Here is a 6,709-nt window from a genome sequence, read left to right on the forward strand (position 1 = left end):
ATTTCATAAAACAACCAAATTTTATTAAGGTGATAAACTTGAGTTTCCCTTTTTTTGGTTACGGTGTATGCGGTTAACGAAAAGAAAGTAATAATACATAAAAACATATATAAGTGTATGTGACAATGATGGGTATGGATCATACTGAATGGTTATGTACATAGTACAAAAACAGGAACGGTAGGTTTTCGAAACTCTTTGATTTTCTGGCTCAAACTGCCAATGTTTCGAAAGTTTTATAATAATTACCGCCCGCCCTAGCAGAGCTTGGAAAGGAGTCAAGTGGAAGGGCTGTAGAAATACAGTGTGTGCTTCATCGATAAATATGATTTATTATGGTTTATTTACAATTACATTATTGATGTGTTGAATTTATGCGATGGAAAGATGTACCCTATGTTTAATAATGAGGATGAAGTTACTTGGAACTGCTACTGTGGTGAATAGTTTATCTACAACTGATTAGGCATACTCTTAGAGTATGAGTGTGCTATCTTCATATCTTGCTAATCTTGTAAGGATTAGCAATTTATACCTTAGACTTGGTGTACTCACAGATATATAGCCTTGACCTGCTCTGTGATGATTTGTTTTATCATCCCGTATGCTACGTGTAGATGTTGAATTATTTCGCTATCCCGAATGCTCCGTGTGGATGAGGATTTATTTCGTATGAAGGAGATAGTATCAAACCCTTTTATTGCTGCAGAGATAAATTGACGCGTCTTCCTTCTGTTGTGGTGAGTAGCTACCGACTAGCCTTCACAGGTAAATAGCATGACTGACTGCGTCAAAAAAAAATACGTCAAAAGAAACAATGGCTGCGACTGTGGTGCGAGAAACAATGGGGGTGATTGTGCACTTGTATCATTTCGGATGTGCCGGATTTTCCGAATCTTCAACGACAGTTGGAGGTTTTTATAGAAATTATAATCGTTGAAGTTTACCCCGAAATGAAAACTGTTCGGGTTTTTCAGAAATGATAACATTCGAGAGATTCTCGGAATCTCGAACAGTAGGATATAACAAAAGTAGTTCACTTCTATTAGAGGAATTGAAAGATACGCAAAATTCCTTGCGGAGAACGTCTGTTATTTTACAGATCCAGAAGAGCGTAATGTTTGCCACTTTCATTTGGCGATTACTAATAAATTTAAGTAATTTTGTTGCATCTCCTAGAAGAGAAATTTAAATAATAAAATTCTATAAGAATCGTCTCTGTGGATGCATTAAAAAATTGATTTGATGTTATTTACTAAAAACTAGGAAGAATACAAAGAGATTTCCTATCGATAAGTTAAATGACATGTTTGGCTAGAACGATTATACCACTTAAGAATTGAGTAAATTTTGTTACATAGCACATATGCGATTAAAAAAATATATTATTCAAATGGGTAAAAAAATTTTTAAACATTTATTGTATATTATTACAGTTAAATGTTCCTTTAATCTTTCTGTAATACAATATACTATAACTTCAAGAATTTACAATCAAGATTTTACAATTTACGTGAAATAAAATAAATTTAACATGGATATGTTAATAGTGTTCATGAAAAGTTTTATTGTTTTAATTAAATATATGAAAATGATAAATAAATTTTATAACAAATTTTTTTTACAAAATATTATTATATTTAATAAATATTTAAATATTTTTGCAATAAAATTACTTTCTGTCCAATAGATACATTATTTAATAATATACGGATTTAGTAAGTTTATGTTTATATTTTTACAAATTTTTTTACTTTTAGCTATGATATTATTTTTAATTAAATATTCATTTTATATAATCACACACTTTTAAATAAATAGTACACTATTTAATTTTAATTGCTTAAATAAGAATAAAATTTTGTTTTATTATAATAATTTTTTTAAGAATTAAATTATGTAAATAGAATATATAGGGCATGATAATTATAAGAATCGCGTTTAATTGGTTTTTGTATTATATAATTATTATTAATAATTTTTAATAGTAATATAATTACTATTTTAATAAATTAAAAATAGATTAATTTTTTATCTGTTAGTACTTTATTATAGTGATCAGTCTAGTTTCATAGTTCATTCAATTTACTAAATTTTTTGCCTATAATGTTAAACAATGAATCTTACATTTTTTTAGATATGTCAAGATATTGAAGAATACTAAATTCAGAACAATTTTTTATGTTTTATTAGCTATATGGCGACATTATTCATTATTGAGAGTATAATTGCTGGATTATCATATGTTTAAACATAGAACTTTACTTTAAGTTATTCAGTTATATTTATTATATATATTATTTAGTTATATCTATTATATTTATATTATTCAATTATATCTATTATATATATTATTTTGTTATATCTATTATATATATATATTATTCAGTTATATCTATTATATATATTTTTCAATTATATCTATTATTAAATTATATTTATTATGTATAACTCAATCTCTTTAACAAGCATCGTATACAGCTATAAAAAAGTATAATTATGTGTTGATTACCTTTAAGATAATGAATTGAATTTAATTAGAATTTTTTTGATAATGTTTAACATTGTTACGGATTCAAAAGTTGAAAGTCGAAAGTGGGAGAGGTATGAACGCGCAATTCAGTTATTTAAACAAAACACCAGCAACGAATGTTCCAGGCTTTGCCCTGTTGACGTCACAACCAATATCGTCATGGCAACAAACACCGGGGATTAAGGAATAGTACAATAATATTTAAGGACTGCGCTTCACGTGCAGCAATTCAGTTTGCCTCAGTCTAGTAACAATTACACAATTATTACACTAACGCACTATACATTATCAATTCATCTACAGTGACTACAGTTTAACGATCTACATACATAATAATCAATCAACTGAATAATCTAAGAAAGAAATAGTGACATTATATTCTATAATTCATTAAACTAAAATTAAATTAATAACGTATTAGTGTTAAAATAAAACAACAGTAAAAACATAAAAATCATATTGAAGCAACTCATAGATAAGACCGACGTATCATAGGCGCGGCATCAAAGTATAACACAACATCAACAATTTAATGTATGCTAAGATAGCATTTATTCATTATACAACAAAAAGGAAATACATTCATCAACACGTAACAATATAAAATAAACTTTATATATATTTAATCTATCATACCATTATTTATATACTTCATAATTATTAATTATTTATTATATTATATTAAATAAAAGGAACAACAATAAACATTACAAGTAGTCTTGAATAATTGCACTATCCCTTCCACTTGCCAGCAATACCTCCACCCAACATCTAAAGGAGGTTTTTAAGTCTGATCCCAGACAAACATGCATTTTGATATAAATAGATTTGTAGATCCTATTGTAGCATTTTGAATTATGTAAATGTATTATAAAACCTTATATATCTTTTTCTGTTTTGTAATTGAATTTGTAATAATTTAAAAGTGCTTTGATTTTGTACATTTCAATTATATTCTAAATTTCTGTTAACAAAACAATATAAAATATTTAAATTATTTAATGTTCTGTTACTGTAGTACTACTAAAATTACCAAAGTATTATTATTTTTATTTTAGATATATTTTTAACAAATGAAGTTTTTTTCGCTTGTATTTAATTAATTAATACAAATGACCAAGTACTGAAAAAAATTAATAATATTCTGTATTAATATATCTGATGTAAATTTGTTTATTTATTAACAAATCAAAAAATGTTCCTGAAAATTTTAACCGTCTCCAAGGGTAAACATCCTTTGTAAGTATTTGATATATTATTACATAATCTTATACGAGTTAATGAATGCTCTTAAAATTATAATACTAAATAAAACAATTAAATATAATCTATACATAACAGATATTAATTAATAATAATACTTATCTCAAAAATGAATGTACAAACCATGTACTTTAATCAAATAACAATGATGTAGACCTTTTAAATTATCACAATTCTGAAGAAATGGAGCTTTCATCGTTTTGAATGGAGTAATACAAACTACATGCAATTTAACGTGAGAATATTGAAGTGGCAATGATACAAAACATGAAAATCAATCTTAATGTTTTAGGTAATATATATAAGCAACTGTATATGGATAACTTTACAAAATATTCTTTAATAACTAATTTATTTAATATAAATTCTTTTAAAAATTGTTATTAATTCTAACATAATATTATGTTACAATGAATATTTAGAGAATTAGTAAAAAGTTTCTAAACATGAACATATGCAATAGTTATTATGAATTTTGAAAAATGATGTTAAAAAATATTTTCTCATATAAAAATAAAAAATAATTAGGAATGTATTTTATCTTTGCAAATATTAATTGTTTTTTCATTATAATTATTGTAAATCAATTTTTAAAAAATTCATATTAATTTTATTCCATTTATATTAATTATCAATAGATGAAATATTTGTTAAAAAAAAATATCTAGAGTATCTTGTTTATATCACAAAAATTCTCTTTGAATTCTATACAATTCAATATCTTAAAAATTATTCTGACAAAAAATAATAAAAACTAATAATAATAAAAAATAAAGAAAACTATTGTTAATTTTGATTAATTAGAAATTATATTATAAAGATGATTTCTATAAAATTTTTCTTTAAATATTAATATCCTTATATTATTTTTCAAATATTTGTTCATTATCTACATAAGCACAATCAAACAGTTTCAGATTTTCTGTTTTACATTTTGTCTATAAAACTTAATACTTGTACTGTTAAGAAATTTTTTTTAATATTTGTAATTTAAAATTATACCAACATGAATATTTGTTAACACTCTCTTGTAATAAACTATATTTCTCAGAATTTTTTCTAAATTTTTATATAAAAATAATTTGTTCTTTGATTAAAAATAATATTGATTGATTTTTTAAGGTTATTCTAAAATTTTACATAGCAATGTAATAATTCTTTTATTTAATATATAATTTTTGATATTTATAAACTGTAATATTTGAACTGTATAGTGTATTCATTATGTAAGATGTAATTTTAGTTCGTTATATAAAAAACAATTTTCTTTGCACATCCAAAATTGTTAGAATCACAAAGAGGATAATTTATTTTCATTAAATTAATTGCTCTGTTAAACTTCTACAAATAATAATTTTTTCAAAGGAATTATTCTTCATATTAATTTAAAATTAAAAATATTTTTAAATTTCCAACATTACTTATTCTACCCCTATTATTAGATAATTTTAAATTTAATCTTGTTAAAATGTAAATGAAATAATCTCGTGTAATTTCTAAATTCGATAAAATATTATTAATGATTATTTAATGAATATATTATATTTAAAATGTCATATTTTTCTTATCTGAATTATGAATCAATATTCTTTTTTTTACATAAAAATACAGCTGCTATAATAAATAATTCAATAGAAATATATGGATTTTCCACAATATTTTCACATAAATTAATTATATTAATTAAGGATTAGTAAAAGATTCTGCAACAGTTATAATTTCTATTTGTAATATTTATAATTATAATCATGACTATTATTATAATTTATATTACAAAATTTGACCATATTTATTAATAATTGTATAATACTTTATTAAATATCAATTAAAAAAATTTTTTTTTAATTTAAATCAATCATTTCATATTGTTTTTTAAAATAATTGTTACTATTTATACTGCATATAAATAATTGGTTAATAAAATATCTGTTTGATCTGTAACTGAAAAAGATAACTGACTAATTTAATTTATTGAAATACTTTTATCTTTTAAGTAAATATGACAATATAACTGGTTCTATAGATATAATATGAAATTTATTATAAATAGTCTATAAAATCAAATTATAAGAAATATAAATGTTCTCCATTGCTTTATTTATAGTATAAAAATTTTATCAATTATTACTTCTCTGTTAATGTATTCAATGATGCAAGATATTTTATATTTTACATAATCTTATTTAAGTGATTATATAATATAATCTAGAGAATCAAATAATATACATATAGATATATATTTACATTACAATTATTTTAATTCTTCATAAATATAATTTATATTTCTTCATTATCAACTATTTAAGTATCTATTGGAATGATCTAACCAATAGACTTTTTTGAAGCATTCAAACTAATAGCTATCACATTAAGACTTCATTCAATAGTAGGCCATATATATAATTGAATCTGTTTGAATGAATAAATTCCATGATTTTGAATGGCCTAAAAATTTTAATTCATTAATTTTTGTTACAATATAATTATAAAATAGTCAATAATTATTTATTTATATTTATAATTATTAAAATTTCTTAATAAAACTAATAATTGATTAACAAAACTATATTTTTATACAAAAAATCTTTTAATTACAAAGGATAATAGTTATAGTTAAAAAAATTAAAAATACTTGTTGTAAATAAAAATTTTCAATTATAGTCTTTTTACCATTTTAAATAAAAACTTCAAAGTTTAATTACATAATTTACAATTTAAGCAATTATAATTATAACCTATAGTTATTTACTTTTCATGTTTTATGTATTTATTGAATGATACACATTTAATTTTATCTTTAAATAAATTAATAAATACACCCTCAATAATAATTATTTTACAAAAATAAGAAAATAGATATTTTTTCTAAAAATTAGTTTTATTACAATGATAAAAATTATTTATGACTACTAC

Source organism: Ceratosolen solmsi, unplaced genomic scaffold (assembly GCF_000503995.2).
Source record: "Ceratosolen solmsi marchali unplaced genomic scaffold, CerSol_1.0 scaffold29, whole genome shotgun sequence".
NCBI classification, from domain to species: Eukaryota; Metazoa; Arthropoda; class Insecta; order Hymenoptera; family Agaonidae; genus Ceratosolen; species Ceratosolen solmsi.